At 42.2% G+C, this 21,210-nt stretch overlaps 1 non-coding gene across 1 annotated transcript; it reads right to left on the reverse strand.

The window, feature by feature from the left end:
* Positions 1-709: 709 nt before the first annotated feature.
* LOC142425236 (U1 spliceosomal RNA) lies at positions 710-873 on the reverse strand. The gene has a single exon (XR_012779585.1). It is a non-coding gene; the product is annotated as a U1 spliceosomal RNA (small nuclear RNA).
* Positions 874-21,210: the final 20,337 nt, after the last annotated feature.

The following is a 21,210-nucleotide window of genomic DNA, read 5'->3' on the forward strand; positions in this document are numbered from 1 at the left end:
CCTTCCCCGCCTCTCCCCAGCTCCACGCCGGCCGCGTGGGTGATGATAGCTAGTTAGACAATAATTTGCAGCCACGGAAGAGCCACTGGGATATTTACTTTTGTGAGAATGCAGTGCCACAGAGCACAACTGGACAGCCGGGGTCGAATTCAGCTCCAGTCGGCCTCAAAAATCCCTCGCTGCTAAAATAGTCCCCCCCTCTCCGGGGACTATCCCACAAGCCCAATATATAAAAGGGCAAAACAATTTCTTGGTGAAAAATGCTTTGAATTCCAGGCTGTGGTCCTTTGTGTAAGTTTTCATGTAAGCCTGCATAACGCTGTCCTTTAGCACACATTAACTTAGCAAGGAAGCCAGTACTAATCTCCACAGCATAGCCTAGGGGGTTCTTTTTTTGTGAAAAAAATTCTACTCTTTTAATTCCATATTTTCCGCAAACTTTTGAAACCTCCTCATAGCTCCCCTTTATTCTCGGTCCCTGAGCTATCACTTTATTTCTTCATTTTATTGTGTTATTTCATTTCCACCAATGTCCGTTTTACCCAATTGGTTTGAACGATAGTTTATCTTTGATTCTCCTCTTGTTAAACCAGGCCTGCTTCTAAGAAAGCAAGGACGAGACCCGCAGAAATACATTAACAATTCGTCACAGAGATGGGCAGCTTCCGGGACATGCTTCATTTGCGTTCACCTTCGTTTTATTTTCCCTCAAGGGAGAGCGCGAACACAGTCCCCCACTGCCACCAATTATGCAGTCAGGTTTCCCACATTTGGGGAAATCGCAGGGGTCAGCACATCCGGAGTCCAATGGATAAGCCTCACCCTGGGAAAACCACCTTCGTGATCATGGTATCTCCCCTGCCAGGTTAGTATGCTTTAACTTTTCTGTTTTTTCATTTTATTGGGGCTCATACAACTCTTATCACAATCCATACATACATCAATTGAGTAAAGCACCCTTATACATTCGTTGCCCTCATCATTCTCAAAATTCGCCTTCCACTTGGGTTCCTGGAATCAGCTCATTTTCCTTTTTTCTCTCCCCTTCCCTCCCCGCTTCTCCCTCCCTCATGAGCCCTTAATAATTTATAAATTATTCTTTTATCTTATCTTACACTGCCCGGCATCTCCCTTCACCCACTTTCCTGTTGCCCATCTCCCAGAGAGGAGGTTATATGTAGATCCCTGAGATCAGTTCCCCCTTTCTACACTCCCTTCCCTCCCAGTATTGCCACTCTCACCGTTGGTCCTGAGGGGTTCATCTGCCCTAGATTCCCTGTGTTTCCAGATCCCAACTGTACCGCTGTGCATCCTCTGGTCTAACCAGGTTTGCAAGGCAGAATTGGGATCATGATAGTTGGAGGGGAGGAAGCATTTAAGAACTAGAGTAAGATTGTGAGTTTCATTGTTGCTACAATGAACCCTGAGTGACTCATCTCCTCCCTGCTACCCCTCTGCAAAGGATGTCCAGTTGACTACAGATGGGCATTGGGTCCCCATCATGCACTCCACTCATTCATGATGATATGATTCCCGCCTTTGGTGCTTGAAACCTGGTCCCCTCGGCCCTTCATGAGCACACGTGTTGGTGTGCTGCTTCCATGTGGGCTTTGTTGCTTCTGGGCTAGATGGCCACTTGTTTACTTTCAAGCTTTTAAGTCCCCAGATGCTTTATCTCTCAATAGCCGGGCACCATTATCCTTCTTCACCACACTTACTTATGCACACATTCATCTTCAGCGTTTATGTGGGGAAGGTGATCACACAATGATGGTTTTTGTTCTTTGGTGTCTGCTACCTCATCTCTTCAACACCTCGTGTTCATTTAGGCTTGTGTGCTTCTTCTCTGTGGGTTTTGTTGCTTCTGAGCTAGATGGCCGCTTGTTTGCCTTCAAGCCTTTAAGACCCCAGATGCTATATCTTTTTGATAGCTGGGCACCATCAGCTTTCTTCACCACATTTGCTTATGCACATGTCTGCCTTCAGTGATCATATCGGGAAGGTGGGTATCATGGAATGACCATTTAGTTGAGCAAGGTGCTATTGTATTGAGGGAGTATGAGTGAGGAGGCCCAATGTCCACCTGCTACCTTACTACTGAACCTATAAATATATGCACCCCAGTCTATTTCCCCCACAATCATAAATATATTTACATATATAACAGAAAGGGAAAGGCTGACAAGCTCTACTCTTTGAAAGAATGCAAACCATGGCCTGACAGCCCATACAAGAAACCTCCACCAAGCTACAAACCTGCCCCAACTCAGTCCAGGGGCCCAGCTTCACCCAAAACTCTGAGATCCCTCCCCCCACTGGCCACTGAGTCACTGCAGCACCCTGCCTACCAAGCAATCTAACCCATGACCATCATAGGTCATAGACAATCCTTGAAAACACTCTTACCAATCACACAGAGAAAGAGCGCAGGGCCCCTTGATTTCCCAGAAATATGGTGCCCAGTTCTTCCAAAATGACACACAAACAGCAAACCACAATGCCCTCAACAAGAAAGAAAAACACAACATGGAGATAATGACGCTCATAGAAGAATCAAACATGGATCGCCACCATAAGAAATCTTCAGAAGGCAGCTCAGAGTAATACAGGAGATAAGGGAAGCAATGTGGTATAAAGATGCAATGCTGGAGGAGATGAAGTCCACAGTAGAGGGGATGAAGTCCATGCACCAAAGGGAAATACAAGAACTTATGGATGAGGTAACAGATGCAAAACACAAGATAAGGAATTGCACCAGAGACCTCAAGGACAATCAGGTAGACTTCAACAAATGGGAAAAATAGTCAAACAAGATCATCAAAAAGGCAGAGGAAAACCTGCGCTCAATGACAGATGCTATTAAGAGAAACAACATTCAAACAATTGCTCTTCCAGAACAAGACACAATGAAGAAGTCAACAGGTAAATTAGCAAGGGAATTTCTGGAAGCAAACTTTCCCACTTTAATGAAAGAGAATCAGACACTCATACAGGAAGTAGAGAGAACACCAATTAGACTAAACTCCAGGAAGAACTCACCAAGGCATATAATAGTATAATTATCCAACTATGAGAATAAAAGAGAAGATTTTAAGAGCAGCAAGAGAAAGTGAAGTGTCATATAGAACAGGTCTCAGGTAAGAATATGCTCAGACCTACCACCAGAAACCATGAAGAGGAGGACCAGAGAGTGGAGTAACAGCCCAAGGATCCTCTACCCTGCCAGACTATCTAAGAAGATAGACAGTGAGGTAAGAGTCTTCCCGGACATGGAAAAACTCAAAGCATATGCCGTAAAACACCCAACCCTGTGGAAAATTCTTGCCTACTCACTATGGTCAGAAGACAACAAGTGGCCATCTAGCTCAGATGCAACCAAGGCCACATGGAAGAAGCAAACCAGCTTGTGTGATCAGGAGGTGTCGAAGGGATCAGGTATCAGGTATTAAAGAACAAAAAATCATATATTCTGAATGAGGAGGAGCACAGAGTGGGAACTCAAAGTCTATCTGTAGGCAACTGGACATCCCCTCATGGAACAGTCACAGGGAGGAGACAAGCCAGTCAGGGTGCGATGTAGCAATGATGAAACATACAACTTTCCTCTAGTTCCTAAATGCTTCCCCCTTCTACCCCACCACTATCATGATCCCAATTTTACTTTACAAATCTGGCTAGACCAGAGGATGTACACTGGTACAGATAGGAACTGGAAACACAGGGAATCTAGGACAGATAATCCCTTCAGGCCCAGTTGTGAAAGTGGCAATACTGGGAAGGTGGAGGGAGGGTGAGGAAGAAAGAGGGAATCAATTATAGGGATCTACGTATAACCTCCTCCATGGGGGATGGACAACAGAAAAGTGGGAGAAGGGAGATGTCGGACAGGGCAAGATATGACAAAATAATAATTTATAAATTATCAAGGGTTCATGAGGGAGGGGGAGTAAGGAGAGAAGGGTAAAAATGAGGAGCTTATGCCAGGGTCTTATGTAGAGAGCAAATGTTTTGAGAATGATGAGGGTAACAAATATACAAATATGCTTTATACAATTGATGCTTGTATGGATTGTGATAAGAGTTGTATGAGCTCCCAATACAATGATTTTAAAAAGAGCGAGATACATCTTAAGCTCCGAAATAAACATAGGCTAAGAATAAAAGGCTGATGGAAAATATACCAGGCAAACAGCAACTTTCAACTTTCTCTGACAAAATTGACCTCAGGGTGTAAAGCATAACGAGAGACAAGGAGGGGCACTATATAATGTTCAAAGGATCAGTAAGCCAGGAACCAGTGAGCATAATAAATATATATGTGCCTAATGAGAGACCTGCGAAATTTGTCAAATAAACTATTGAAAAGATAAAAATAAGTCACAGAATCAACCACCATAATAGGTGATTTAAAAAAAAAAGCTATTAGAGAAAGATATATCACTGGGAAAGAAACTCATCAAGAAGGCTACAGAGCTAAACACTATAATTAGGTAACTGGACCTGATAGACATTTATAGAGCCTTCCATCCCAATGCGAAAAAATTCACATCCTTTGCAGGTGCATATAGCTCATTTACAAAAAGAGACAACTTGTTGGGGCATAAGCCGAGCCTGAGTATATTCAAACACATAGAGATTACTCAGATGTCCTTATCAGACCACCACACCATAAAGCTGAAGATCAACAAAAGGAACACCAGAAAAACAAGGGCAAACAATGGGAGGATGAACAACAATCTTCTGGACACAAATTGAATGGGTATTGGTCCAGACTAGAGAGGAGCTTAGGAAGTTTCTAGAAATTAATGGGAATGAGAATTCAACATATCAAAACCTATCGGATACTGAAAAAGCAGTTATCAGAAGTAGCTTGTTAGCAAGTAGTGCATATATATGAAGAAGCTTATAACTAGTACGCTATCACAAAACACCCAGCAACTAGAACAGAGCCAACAGAACAACTTCCCCCTCAACCCCAATAGCAAAAGAAAAAAATAAAAATCAGGGCAGAGTTAAACCACTGGGAAAACAAAAGAACATTGCAAAAAATTGATGCAGCAAAAAAGTGGTTCTTTGAAAGGATCAACAGAATTGACAGACCGCTGGCAAACATAACTAAGGAAAGGAAGGATCAAAGATCAATAGCCAGGATGAGGGATGAAGCAGGGGAAATCACAACAGACCCCAGTGAGATTAAAAGGATAATCACAAAGTTCTATGAAAGCCTGTATTCTAACTGTATTCTAATAAATTCAACAACATGGAAGACATGGACAAATACTTGGAAAAACAATCCCTCCTTAGGTTATCCCAGAGAGAGGTCAGACACCTCAGCAGACCCATAACAAAATAAGAAATAGATATTGTTATCAAGAAACTACCAACAAAAAATGCTCCCAGGCCAGGCAACTTCACAGGAGAATTCTACTAAGCCATCAGGGAAGAGCTAACTCCAATCCTCCACAAACTATTCCAGAGCATAGAAAAGGATGGAAACTCCCTAACTCATTCTATGTGGGATACAGAAACATTTCTCCCAAGTCGTCTCCCCCAAATGTACTCCAAACCTAAGATGCTGCCTGCTACACATGGTAAATGATGTACACTTGGAGTCAATGAAAGCAGGCCAGAGGCTATTCTCTCTAAGGGTTGTCAGCCATCTAGAGCAACCAGACTGTATAGTCTGACTCACCCTAAGTAGGGCCCACTCCCTTCTGGTAAGGATAGTAGATTGTTTCCCTGAAGGAGAGCCCAGGGAGGTCAAGCCCATTCCAGGGTGACCAAGGTTAGGCTGCCATATTGAATCTAGGGTCTACCCTTCTTTTCAGATGTATACCCCTAGTCCCTCCCCTTCCAATTGCGTAAACTACCCTAGATCATAACCCTCCTATTGCTTGTATTGCCTATAGCACCACAACCCCTTCCTGTTGCATATGTGGTCATCTGTAATCAGCGGGGCTTACATGCCCCCAAAGATATATAAACTTTGGTTAGAAATAAATCTCTCTCTCCTGCCCTCCTCTCCTCCCGTATGCCCACGTGGACCACCCAAAGGGCTGAGGTGAGCATGTTACTGTGAAATATGTCTGACTCCTTTATTTTACCTTCTATGATATCTCTCTTATTCTCTATGACTTTACTATAATCTCTATATATCATAACAGTACAATTGTGCCTACCGGACCTGTGATAGTATGAGGGGCTGGTTTCCCCCACACCAGTATAACTTTGATACCCAAACAGGGCAAGGATCCCATAGGAATAGAGAACCACAGACCAAGATCTCTAATAAACATAGATGCAAAATTCCTTAGCAAGTTATTGGCCAATAGAGTACAAAAGTATATAAAACATCATCCAACATGATCAGGTAACAACAAGGACATAGAGCTCCTGGGGGTATTGGCACAACAGCAATCTAGCAGAGAGTAATTATAAGATGCAAAAGTAGGGTGAGTGTGACAGTGGGGAAGGGGGAATGTGAAAGGAAACAGAGGAATGAACTAGAAAGCAAGGGTACAGATAGAAGTATAAGCATAGGTGTGTGCATATGTTAACACATTAACTCATAAAAATAGAGGTATTGGTTCATGTACATATGTTTATATGGCAATACATTGGGGTTGTGGATGGACTTTGGGCCTCTGCTCATGCCCTCCCTCAATGGAAGAACACTTTGTTTTAGTAACATGGCATTCTATCATGCTTACCCTCCCAACAAAATTACTGAACACAAAATAGGTGCATAAGCAAATGTGGTGAAGAAAGCAGATGGTGCCTGGCTAGCAAAAGATATAGCATCTGGGGTCTTAAAGGCTTGAAGTTAAATAAGCAGCCATCTAGCAGAGAAACAACTAGTCCACATGGAAGAAGCACACCAGCCTGTGTGATCATGAGGTGTTGCCATGCCCAGGTAACAGGCATCAGAAGACCCCACACAAACAAACACCATATTGTTGAGAAGAGGGAGCTCAGAGAAGAGACCCAAAGTTCATCTGTAGACAATGGGATATCCCCTCACACAGGGGTCACAGGGAAGGGATAAGTCAATCAGGGTGCAGTAAAACACTGATGAAACACACAATACTCCTCTGGTTCCTTGAGGCTTCCTCACCCACCCACCCCCACTATCATGACCCTAATACTGCCTTTCACTGTGGGCTAGACGAGTATGTGCACAGGTACAGATAAGACATAGAAACTCACAACACATGGAATCCAGGAACAGGAATGGGAGTAGTGATACCAGGAGGACAGGGAAAAGTTGGGGAGAGGAGGGGAGGAATGGGGAACCAATCACCACAATGGACACATAACTGTACCCCACCCCCTCCCAGGGGGAGGAAACAACAGAAACCGTGGGGGAAGGGAGACAGCAGTCGGTATAAGATATGAAAATAACAATAATGTATAATTTATCAAGGTGCAATGAGGCGGAGAGGGAGGGGGAGAAAAAGATTAGCTGACACCAAGAGCTCAACAGACAATAAATGTCTAGAAAATAATGATGGCAACATATATACAAATGTGTACTCAGTACAATTGATGTATGGATTGTTACAAAAGGTGTAAGAGCCCTCAATAAAATGTGTTTTTTTTTTTAAAAAGAGTTACAGTCCCAGAAACTCATAGGGTCATAAGTGTTGGGATCAACTTGATGGCAGTGAGTTTGTTTATTTGTTTTGAAACAGGGTTACTATGAGTAGGCTCCTAATTAACTATAAGAGTAATACTGGGGGGGCGGGGCGGGTTGAACATTCATCCATTAGATATCTATTTAATGTAATTCAATGTATAATTCTAACAAGCTGGTTTATGTGATTTACCAACCCATCAGCTGATTAAACACAGTAACTTGAAACAACAAATTCAAAACATAGGTAAAATCTGTTAATATGAAGTAATAGGTGACCAGATCAAAGACTTCAGCCTTCAGTACATGTTACAGCTCAACTTAAAGGAAAAAAATCCTCACTACTAGATCAATAAGCAACATCACAATCAATATAGAAAATATTGAAGTTGCCGTGATTTCACTTTAATTGGATTCAAGGCCTGTAGAAACCCACGTCATGAAATCAATAGCAGGGGCCACATCTGTTTTCAAAATCTCTTGATCTAAGCCATGATATTTTCAGTCTCCTCATGTATATGCGCAAACTGAACATTGAATAAGGAAGACCAAAGAATCGATGCCCGTGAATTATGGTGCTGGCCGCGAATTTTGAATGTGCCAGGAGAATGACAATGCTCGTTAGAAGTGAGGGTAGTCAAACTTTGTCTTACATCCTTCGGATGTTTTCTCAGGAGGGGCTCGGCCCTGGAGAAAGACACCATGCTTGGCAAAGTGGAAGGTCGGCAAGAAGGAGGAAGACCCTCAAAGTGATGGGCCGACACAGTGGCTTCCACAATGGGTCACACACAGTAACCATCATAATGAGGGTGCATGGCCAGGCCTAGTTTTATTCTGTTGTCCACAGTGGTGCTATGAGCCAGAAGTGGCTTAATGGCACCTAACAATAACAGTATCTCATGGCAAAGTGAAAGCAGAAAATTTATAGGAAGCAAATTAAGAATCTGGGGACATTTAGTGTTGAAATAAATCATTCAATATACTTCAAGACTATCTGAAGTAGCATTGCTTTGTAGCACAGAAAAACAATTGAGGCTTAAAGTGATGGAAATGAATAATCAAAAGAAAGCTCAACTCAGTGCTAAGAGGTCGTAAGTAGACAATCTACTTATGTATGCATAAGTGATGTCACACAGGGAGGATGTGGGGTGTACGACGCCACATTGAGGGGTCTGCAGTGGGTGAGCTGCGTCAGCATGGATGAATAATTGAGTATGAAATTATGATCTGATCTGTAAGGTGTCACCTAAATCACACTAAAAAGTTTAAAAAATAATTTCAAGTAAAAATGTCCAAATAATGACATTAATGCAGAGTTGTTGCTTGATCATTTTGTCCTGTACAGTCGAGTATAGAGAAAGAGCTTCCCTCCTCAAATTTTTCTCAGCAGAGGTATTTCCATTTTTGTGACTCTTTTTAAGATAACGTTTTGATACAAGCTCCAGAATGTGAGGAGTTCATTTGCCCAGAAAACCCATGTTCCACCTAAAGGGGGAAGGCTAGTTATCTGTAACCATGTTTTGGTCTGGAATGCACTCACATGGCCAGATGTTTTTCTTTCAGAATTAGGAAACATAAGCCCTAAACACTGAGATCAATGGCAATATCTCACCTCAACACTAGCCTTTGTATGCATATCTCTTTAGAGTCACTAGCCTACATAGTTCCTATTGGTTCCTTAACTATGAAGATGGGATGCTAAAAGAGTAGGGCTACTTAGTTCAGTGATCAGATCTCTTTTACATATATCTGTATGGGTCAATGTACTTTTTAGAACAGACCAACAAACATACCATTTCCAATAACGGTCATAGAAAAAGGTAGGCAGCTTGGTAGCAAGCCCTTTTTTGACCCAATGCCACAATGCCAGAGACCATTCTATGGAGAACTGGCCCTACAGTGTACTGATCTTCTTGACCTTTTCAAATCAAGACCAGATGGAAAAACATTAACTTTCACTGTCCTCATCATCATCTCCTATGAAGATGTAGCTTGTAACCATAGCTGATTTCCTACAGGCCCCAAGTTAGTTTGGGTGATGGGCTTCGAAATCTCAAAAGAGGGCTTCATGAGTCAAAGCAAGAGCCTGGTGTGTACCAAAAATATGTCATAACAGAAAGAAAAAAAGCCATCTTTTCACTTAATTGGGGGGTTTAAAAGAATGCTAAAAACAATAAGCAATAACAATAGGTACAGAATTTAAAAGAATACATATACTATTTGCTCAACACAAAAACCATTTTGAATCATTCCTTTCTTCTGTCCCCTGACTTATACAGATTGCAATTGAGCGCAATATCTATAGAAAACTTAACGTTAAAAATAGATTGGGCTAAGGTTATCAAAATTTAGTCATATTTCAAAATAAAAAGTACTGTGAGTCAGGACCAGATTTACCCAATTATAGCAACCCCTTTCTAAAGGGCTTGAAGTTTGGGTCGGCCTCCACGGTAGCAAAGTGGTATTTTATCTAAATGGTATAATTAGGAATGAGTGGTGATATTTTAACCCCTCCTCCCTTCCAAACAGTCCCATAATGCTTTTTTAACATGTTGTTTATAAATATTTGCTTTTGAGTTGTTTTGAGAGGAGTTATTTCTTTTACATAAACCATTGAAATTCTATGAATCATTCTCAGTCTAGTTTATGCCCAAAGGATTTTTTGCTAGGCTATCAGTGAATTGGTTTCAGTAACTGCCTTATTTTCATAACGGAGATGAAATGAAGAAGGAAAAGGTGGTGGAAGGAGAAAGACAGATTCAGATCCTTGTTTTCTTATAACATTTTGACAGATATGCATTAATACATTAGCCATCATTTAAGCTAAATGCTCACAGTGTGATACATTTGTGTTTGGTCTTTCTCACCTCTGGATAATTACCTGTGATGCTGTTACAGTTTTCTACTAGCTAAGGGTATCCAAGGACTCAAATATGATATTTTATTTTACTGTTGTAATTAAGTTACTGGATCTTAAAGCAATCAACTGAATGCAACTAGAAGAATAACTGTTTTTCCATTGCCCATATTGAAAATGAAGAAAACGAGGACTGTCGCTAAGATTTTAATTAACTCTACCTGAGCCACAGTCTGAAGTCGTTTCTTTGTGGAAAGAAAGTAGCCATTTTTAAGCTGCATGTGGACCAGCAAGCAGCTCCTCTGCATTGCCATTCCCAAAGGGCACAATCGGGGAAATGTGGGGAGCCTGTAGGAGTGCTGGAGAAAGGTAGCAACATGAAGGAAATGAAGATTTCTTTACATAATAATACAAATTACTTAATTTTAAATAAAGAGTAATACTGCGCAAATTATGAGGCAATTAGAATATACTATCATTCTTCCTTATTGGATGGGAGCAACAGTTGCCAACTCAGGGTCCTAACATGCAATATCGCTATCTATTGATCCAGTCACACTATATCTACATACATTAAATACTTAGAAAGGATCTTTATTCTTCCCTTAACATCCAAACATTCTTATTTCCCTTGGAATGAAAAATATGTTAACCCTTCCAGTTTTTATAAGGACTTGAATATAAGAATGATATCACATTCCTCTCATTCTACCTTTAAAAATGGTTATACTCATATATGGAAGAGTGTCAAACATTGCTTAACCTTCAGGTACTGGGGCTGATCCTCTAGTTGGCAGGTAAGCCTTCAGATGACTGCAGCCCAAGCCAACATCTTGGCTGCAATGTCAAAGGAGAGGGATTCACTGCATTTAAAACCTTAGGAATAGAGGCAGAACATTGTCAGATATAGTATAGGAAGATGAGCCCCTTAGGTTGGAAGGCACTCAAAATACGACTGAGGAAGAGCTGCCTCCTCAAAGCAGAGTTGACCTGAATAATGTAGATGGACTTTACTGAAAACAGATGCCTTGCTGGAAGCACACACTCATTTATGCCAAGAAATTTGGAAGATAACTACCTGGACAACGGACTGGAGGAGATGTATATTTGTACTCACTCTAAAGAAACATGGCACCCCAAAATTTGGAAAATATCATTAGTATCACATGCAAATAAAATTTTGCTGAAGATTATTCAAGAACAGTTGCAGCAATATATCTGATAGAATGTAAGTTGGATTTAGTATACAGTGTAGAATAATGGATATCATCCTTGAAAGCAGATGGATCTTAGTTGAAAGTATTATCAGAAAGATATTTCCTTGTGTTTCACTGACCATGCAAAGGTCTTTGTGGATTATAACAAGTTATGAATAACATTGTAAAGAATGGGGATTCTGGAGAACCTGTATATAAACTGAAGGCCATCATTCAAAAAAGAACAAAGGAAATTGCTCAGTTCAGAATCAGGACAGGTGTGTTTGGGCTGTATCATTTCATCATACTTATTCAACCAGATGCTGAGCAAATACTCAGAGAAGTTGGGCTAGAGACAAAGGAGGTGGCATCAGGTCTGGAGGAAGGCTCATGAACAGCCTGCAATGCACAGATGCCACAATCTCACTCGCTGAAAGTGAAGACTTGATGCATTTAATGATGAAGATCAAAGACTACAGCCTTCTGTATGAATTGCAACTCAGTATAAGGAAAACTAAAATCCTCACAACTGGATCAATAGACAACATTACAAATGGAGAAAAGATTGAAGTTGTCATTTTACTTGAATTTTATTTTACTTGGATCCAAAGTCAATGCTCATGAAAGCAGCAGACAAGAAATCAAATCATGTATTATATTGGGAATATATGCTGCCAAAGACCTTTCAGGAAGTGTGAAAGAACAAAGATATACCTTTGGGGACTAAGGTGCCTGACCCAAGACACGGCTTTGTCAATGGACTCATATTCATGTGAAAGCTGGACAAGCAGTTGATGTATTTGAATTATGATGCATTGACGCAATTGCTGAATAATTCATCCATTTGGATTATATTGTTGAAGAAGGATATTGAAAGTGTGGTAGACTGCAGGAAAACCTGTCTTGGAGGAAGGAGAGCCAGGATTCCCCTTAAACCAGAGTAGTGGTTCTCAACCCTCCCAATGCCATGACCTTTTCATACCGTTCCTTATGTTGTGGTGATCCCCCCCAACCATAAAATTATTTTTGTTGCTACTTCATAACTGTAGTTTTGCTACTGTTATGAATCAGGAGACCATGTGAAAGAGTCATTTGACCCCCAAAGGGGTTGCAACCCACAAGTTGAGAACCGCTGGACTAGAGGATAAGACTTTGTCTCCCATACTTTGAACATGTTACCAGGAGAGACCAGTCCCTTAAAAACAACATCATGATTCTTAAAGTAGAGGGTCAGCTCACAAAAGAGGAAGACCCCTGATGAGATGAACTGATACCATGGCTACAATAATGTCTCAAATGAAACAATTGTGGGGATGGCACAGGACTGGGCAATGCTTTGTTCTGTTGTAACTGTGAGTCAGAACTGATTGAATGACTTCTAACATCAACTACATCCGTTGCATTTTAAGGACTATTATGGAGACACTGAAGAATCAGGTAGCAAAATGGCTAAATCAATTGACCCCAGTAAGCCTCTGTTGTTGGCTGATGATGGTGCATGAACAGAATAGGTATGGTTGCAGGGATTAGCTTTAATCCTAGATTCAACCACATGGTCTTCATTTTATCAAGTGTGTTAGTCTGGGTACTTTAGAGAAACAAATCCACAGAAACTCATGTATAAGAGAGATTTTTATATAAAGTTTAAGTGTGCATCAAGAAAACATTCCAACCCAGTGCTGCCCCAGCCCACAAGTCCAACATTAACCCATTAACCCATATGTCCAACACCAATCCACAAAGTCCTCCTCCATCTCACAAAACAGAGGCAATGATGCCGACTGCAGGAGGAAAGCTGAGTCAGTGAGTGTGTAAGCATCTCAGCACTGGTAGGGGTCTCCACACGGGTGCTCGAGCACCTGGGGCTGCATCGGGGTGGGTCCCTGTGGCATCTCCTTGGGGATGTCTTGCAGGAAGTCAGCCTTGCCAGCTGAAGCAGGGAACTTCTAAGGCAGCTGCACCCTGGTGCGACCATCACAAAACAAGAGACTCGAGAACTAGAAAGGCGAGGCTCACTGAGCCATTTATCCCTCTGCCCTTCAAGTAACCCCACATGCGTTTATCGGCCAGGTTGGCACAATAAACTAACTACCTCATCAAGGTTAATCTAGCTTCTATGGCTGTCAAAAGCCCAACCTGACAGCAATAGGGACAAAAGCTGCGTCATTAATACAGCATCATATCTTGAAGAACCTACCAGTCTCTTGGTGGCAAGTTAGTTACATTGGACCCCTTCTATTCTGGAAGGCAAGGGTCAGCAATTCATTATGACTTATCACATATCCATTTGTTTTCTCATTTTCTCACCTACAAGGCTCAGCCAGCATTATCGTATAAAGTTTACAGAGTATTTGACCTATAGACATGGGAAACTGTTTAACATTGCATCTGACTAATGAGCTTATTTTACAGAAAAGAAGGTGCTGCTGTGGGTACATAATCATGTAATTTAGACTGGTGATCTAAAGGCCAGTGGTCAAAACTCAGCAGCTGTTCCACGGAAGAAAGGTGAGGCTATCTGCTCCTGTAAATATTTACAGCCTTGGTAAACACTCCAGAGGGTCGCTGTGAGTCAGAATGGACCCAGTGGCAGTGAATTTGGTCTTGATTTTTGGGCTCACATGCCACACCACTTAGGCTTGAGAGAACAGAAGCACACCGATTCAGCAGCATGGCAATGTCAGGAGAGCCGTAGACACACTTCTCCAGGATGTACTGTGCCCCCTAAATAAGCAGTCATTCTAAGAGACTGTCTCCCTAGGAAGTGAAAGTATAGGCCTAACTAACTAAACAAACAAATAAATAAAGGTCTCAGTTTGAGGATTTTTGCTTTCCATCCTCCAAAACTTTAGGCTCCATGGGATTTTATGTTCTGGTTTCCAGGACGGGAATTGTTGCTATTGATAGGTTCCATAGAGCCGGTTCTTATGCATATGGAACCTATCAATAGGACACATAGGTCTTATCAGCAGGACACACAGGTCCTGGGCCATTCTCACGTTTGTTGCTATGTTTGATCCCATTGTTGTGTCAACTGTGTCAGACCATCTCACCGAGGGCCTTCCTCTTCTTTGACGAATCTCTACTCTGTCATGTATGATTTTCCCCTCTAGGACCAATCCCTCCTTATATGTATCCCTAGAGTACATGAAAGGAAGGTTTGCCATCTTTATTCTAAGTTTGCTGCCTGGTCACTTGGGTTCCTTATGCTAAGAAACCAGTAGTGAAGGAAGAAGTCATCACCGAGCCAGGGAAATTGACTCTGCCCATCAGGAAGAGATAAGGCCCTCAGCATTACCGTGGGGGCAGAGAAGAATTTGTCTGGCATTCAGGTTATTCTCTAGGGCATAGCTTGCTATTGCTCTGCACAATTTTGATGATAAATTGAAAATCATAGTAGCCACGGGAAGGGCTTGGAGGCTAGGGGCTCAGACACAAAAGGCAACCGAAGTGATAATTGCAAATGCTATCAGGAAGATGAGGCAATTCTTGATCATCAACAGGGACAGATAAATGTACAGATAATCACAACTAGGCCATTTTTTGTTTGTTTGTTTTTAGTTTTGAATCCTCTTTACGTGGAACGTTACACACACATAAGCACAGACACAGAGTTTACTTGAAGTTATGTATGAAATACAGTTCGACTCTGTAACTGCTTCCTTCCACTGTACCTGCTGCTGCAAACTGGCTGGCAAGTGTTTTAAAATCCCCACAGTTATCCGTAATATGAATGTACACAGTACTTTAAGGATAGACATGGAGAATCTGTTTCAAAATAAGGATAGTCATGGATGGTGGATCCACAAAATACACAGTGATTAAGTCACAAACACTGACTTTTTTTTCATAAAAACTTGTTTTTTGTGATGGCTGATTTAAGAGAACAGTGTGCGGCTGTGAAATTTTGTTTCCTGCTCTGGAAAAAATGCCACAGAAACTGTTGTGATGTTGAACACAGCTTACAAGGACAGCACTATGGGAAAAACTCAAGTGTACAAGTGGTTTTCTCATTTAAAAAGAGGTGAAATGTCAGCTGATGACAAACTTTGTTTTGGACATCTGGCAACTTCCTGAACAGATGAAAATGTAGACCAAATTCATACACTTGTGCTCAAAGACTGACGACAGACATTGAAGAGATGGGGAAGTTATCTAGACTATCTTGGAGCTTGGTTAAGGAAATTTTAATGGAAGATTTGGGAATGAGAAGGCTCACTGCCAAATTTGTGCCTTGGGTTTTGACTGACCAGGAAAAAGAGCATCAAGTGGAAACATTCATGTTTTGAAAGAACAGCTCTGACGTGGGCCAGACTTTTCCCCAAGGTCATTACTGGTCAAGAAACATGGTGCTATTCTTACAACCCCCAAACCCAACATCAATCAAGCCAGTGGAAGACGCCATATTAGCTCGTCAAGTGAAATCAAAGGTCAAGACGATGCTCATTTGTTTCTTTGATGTGAAGGGGATAGTGCATTTGGAGTTTGTTCCACCAGGTCAGACTGTTAATCAAGCTTTCTATTTAGAAGTTCTGAAAAGATTGCGTAAGAGCGTGTGACAAAAAAGGCCTGATTTGTGGCACATGGGGGACTGGTTTTGCCACCACAATAATGCACCTGCTCACACAGTCAGTTTTTGGCAAAAAACAGCATGCCTCCCTTGCCCAATACACCTTACTCACCGTACTCCATGCAACTGCAGTGAATGGAGAGGGACATGGAAGGGCAGCAATTTAACAACATAGAAGAAGCGAAGAAGAAAAAAGGGGGGAGGTGAAAAAAGTTTCCAGGAATGGAATTAAGTGACAAATGAATTAAGTGTAATGGAGAGTACTTTGAAGGCGATGAGGTTTTTTTGTTAAAAACAACAAAAAAGTAAATACTCAGCTTTGAAAAAAAATTCTGGTTTATTTGGATACCTATATCCAAATATAGATATAGATATATATTCTTCATTTACTAGATGAAGAGCCTGTAGTTTGGATAAACTATGGAAACAATTTTCCCAGATTCACAGAGCAAGTTAGAGGGAGAAATAATGCAAGACAAACAACAGAAAACTATCTCTCTCCTGTCCACACCATTCATGGTCTGTTCCAGATTCTTCGCAACAAATATTTCTTCTGCTTCAGAAGAGATTTTATTTCCTCAGCAAGCTGAAGAGCGTTACAGCCATGCTTATTTGTAAATGTCACCTGAGATTCTGCCAAGCGTGATTTCTTGTTCATCAAGTTGAACAGTTCCCTCGAGTTCCACCGTGACATGAGGTGGTGGGTCTGCCCAATCCTGTACGATAAAGGACAGCATGGGAGCCAATTGGACCACCTCTAGCTGGGAACAACGATGTCAGTGAGTAACCCTCAAATCGGACCCCCAGTGCTCCTTTAATCCCCAAACATTGAAGCCTCCCACGGAGCTATTACCATAGCACATTAGAGCTGAGAGGGCCTGCGAACTCCCAACTCCTAGCTCTTCATTTTACTTAGGTGAAAATTAAGATCCAGAGAGATAACATAATACAGTGATATCTTTGTTGTACAACTCAATTTGTTCCAAATTCGTGTTTGAACACCCAAAAGTTCAAGAACCAAACATATTTGTCCCATAAGAAATAAAGTAAAACCAAATAATTGGTTCTGGATGCTCCAAAATTACACTCATATACTCATTTTTTCCAGGACTTTAATCACTGTGGAGGTTTTTAACCTTCCCTCATCTCACGGTTTCTAATACGCTATCACCATCCATCCAGTTGTTTCTGATTTATTCAAATTAACAGTGACTTCCAACCTCTTCTGTTGTGACAGCCAAACAGTGGCACGAATGACCAGGCAGCACTCTTGCGGATCTTGAAAGAGGAAACAATTATTAGCCGGCGACCCAGAGGAACTAGCACTCTGGAAGATGTGGACCCCAAGTGACGAATGGTGTCGCTTTTATCCTTTGTCTGCGTGAGCAAGGTCACAGAATCCAAATAGGCGGGGATTTCTCATGCAGACTTGGTGGGCAGTAAAGGAGGGAGGAGGGTGAGGGGATGGATGTGTCCCAGGAATGAGGAAGTCCGTGATGGGAGGCAGTGTGTCGGGTCTTTTCCCACAGTTAAAAATCCTATTTGGATCTCCCTATGTTCTTTGTTTTCTGGTTAATGATTTCACACCTTTTGCCACATTAACCACTTTAATAATTTTTTCCCAAAGATGTTGATAATGTTAATTTTGCCATGTTATATTCATGCTGTGCATGCTGTCCGTTCAGACAAGGGTGACCTGATTCAAATTTTGCAATGATTTCTTTCTTTAACTCTATCATGTATGCAAATGAAATGCAACAAAGACACAATAACTAATATTTTAACACAGTAACACAAACATTATATTATTGCCTGAGTGAGAGCGGTGCTTAGACAGTAGCCTCGGCGAGACTTGACCCGTGACCAGCTCTCGCCTGTACAGGTTTTTCCAAGTTGGATGTAAGGATCAGCTATTGAACAAAGTTATGAACACTGAGAAGATTTCTTTCGAACTTCACTGTTCAGGTAGTGGAAGGTTCGAACACGGAACCATTGGACAACCAGGAAATTGCTGACTCTCTGGAGGTCTCTGGGATCCTATGTGACTGCCTGCGCCATTCACTCAGGTGAGCGTGAAAGGGGATTGGGTGAAGGAGAAGCCGGAAGGTAATCCTGCTTGTGAGGTTATGGGGCTCATTCATTAGAAACATCAGGTCAAGCATTTGCCAATGTGAGCAGACCCAGGGGAGCCCAAGGGGAGCAGTTTATGGAACTGGATTTGGACTTCAGTTTTCTCACTTAGTATTTGTTTTTCTCCTTTCTAGTTCCTTCTCATCATGTTTTTTTTATTTCGCTGAAGAATGGAAAGGTTAATAACAGAAATGAAGGAGTGGAGGAGAGATACAAGGGAGTTGGACATATCAAGGACCAAAGAGAAATAGCTCTCTCTCTCTGGGCTCAGACAGAGACCCTGATTTGTTCATAACCACAAGGTCGTTTAGTTGCCAAATAAAAATTGTCAAGGGTTGTCTCTCCTTGTCTTCAAACAAGCAGCTACCTAAATGAGGGCCCACTAAATCCACATGGGCGAAGCACACCAGCCTGTGTGATCTGAGGATGGTAAACAATAATAATAAAGTCAAAATACGAAGGAGAGAACCAGAACTTAAGTTGTGAATGTCTGGTTTGCAGAAGGCTGTGAGTGACGCTAGAAGCCCAAAATTCGTTTGCAGGGTCCTCATACAAATGAAATGTCCAGTGCCTTCTCCCTGACCATCGCTGAGGGATGGAAATAGCTTGAGAGCAGACAGAGGACGTTGTAAAGTCACCGACGGCAGATGTGGTTAGCTTAAAATGGAATATCATTTGATCTCCCTTTTGATTTATTGTAAAGTTGTTTCAGCTAAAACAAGTGAAGGGCAAATGCATGCAGACTAAGCGTCCAGTGACTCTCCGCGGACCACTTTGCATCCACGCAGAGCGCGTTGGGAAGTGGATGACTGCAGACGCAGTTAGGCTAAACGGTAACATTTGATCTCCCTTCTGACCCATTTTAAATTTGTTCTGGCTTTTCATATATGTATTCTGCTTTCTTTTTTTATTGAGGCTTTCCTATGTTTTTCTTTATTATTTCTACTTTTGCATGTGTTTCTGTGTATGCAATTTAAGATAGGTAAATCTATAGGGACAGTAACTGGATTAATGATTTCTTGGGGGTATGGACGAGGAGAATGGGGAGAAATGGGGAGTTAATAACAATGAGTACAAGAAAGAAGAAAATGTTCTGAAATGGCTTGTGCTAGTGATTATACAAGTCTTCTGTGACTGAACTATTGAATTGAATGATATGTGGATTACATGCCAATAAAACCACTGCCAAAAAAGAATTGCCTCACATGAAAATTCCTGTGAAAGTCACAAAGAATATCTGTGTGGGACTGCCTGTGGGGAAACCACATTCATGCTGGTAACTCTCTTCCTCTGGCCTTCCTAAGTCTAGCCTGAAGCACTACTTTTGCATCCACTTGGGCTCCCTGAACTCCGCCCAATTTCCTGCCGCTGCTGTGTGCAAGAGAAGGAGACCATCAATGCCGTTACCCTGGAGTGACCCCCTCAAGTTGAGCCCAACTGCTTCAAGGGGTTTCCCTCTGACCAGTGGTGAGTTCAAATCCTAGACATTTTGGTTAGCATCCATGAGCATACTTACTGCTCTGGAGAAAATCACCTGCAGCTGTGAGTGAACTTATATCTAAGTGGGAGTGAGAGGGATACAATATGAGCCCTAGACATTCCGCCCCATGCTTACCACCTTACGTCTTTCTCGTCCGTCTTCAAATAGGCATTCGCTTACTGTTGGTGTCAGGTGCCATTGGGTTGGTTCCAGTGCATAGCACCCTGTCCACAGCAGAAAGAACCACTGCCGGGCAGGAGCCCACTGACGCAGCCACGTCCTTCAGGGCCTTCCTCTCTTTTGCTGTTTTCTGCAACTACATCGTCTTTTTGTACTATTCTCCCAGACCGATCCCCCTTTCTTACAGGAACTGTCTGCTGCCCGTATCCCGTACCAACCACAGCTCCGCTCCTGGATGGATGGGTGTGTTCTCAGAGGCGATCATGGCTACTACACACACAACAGGTGTCCCGCTGTCCACGCCAACGGAACCTTCTCTAGTCACTCTTCTGGCCAGCTCAGAACTGGGTCTACATTTCTCTGTAACCTTAGAAAAAACGGGGATCGCATCTCTGACTATGAAAACTTCTCCGTGCCTCCTCTTCATTTGACTTTCCCCATCCGTTCTCGTCTTCGGCTGAGTGATATCAAAAGGCTTGATCTGGACAATGTTCCCAATGTGGAATAACGTCTGACTCCTCTTTTCCAATCCTCCTCCAACTCCATATTTATCTGCCCTATTTTCCTCAGGCCTTTTGGGAGCTGTCTGCCCACCTCCACCCTCCAAAAGACACATGGGCTTGAGAAAAGCAAAAGTCAGTTTGTGGGCATCTCCAGGTTGCCTCCTGCATTTGGCCGACTTAATGGTGAATCGTGTTCAGCCTGTGTCCTCTCAGCTCCCCGCATAAAGCGGTAGTGAATGCTGCTGTGTGAAATAGACCACACCATGCGTGTCACAAGACGTGTAGGTATGCCTTATATAACCAGGCTGCGTTGTCAAGATCATGACACACATGCAACTCTATTAATTGAGATGCAGGCCTTACTCAGATTTCACTAACTTTTTCATGCAATCTTTTTGGTGAAGGGGAGGGGAGGTGGGGGGATGTGTGGTTCTATAAGGTACCTGGGTTAAGCAAACAATTTGCACTAGGCTGGAATCTGGGTGGATGGAAGTTCAAATCCGCTCTGCAGCCCCAGGGAAAAAAACCTCTAGTGATCTGCCTCTATAGTGATTACAGCCAAGAAAGCCTTCCGAAGCAGTTCTACTCTGGAACAAATAGGATCCCCTGGAGTTGGAATCAACTGGATAGGCCAAGACAAGGCAACAATAGGGCTCTCGAT

Source organism: Tenrec ecaudatus, chromosome 13, assembly GCF_050624435.1.
Source record: "Tenrec ecaudatus isolate mTenEca1 chromosome 13, mTenEca1.hap1, whole genome shotgun sequence".
NCBI classification, from domain to species: Eukaryota; Metazoa; Chordata; class Mammalia; order Afrosoricida; family Tenrecidae; genus Tenrec; species Tenrec ecaudatus.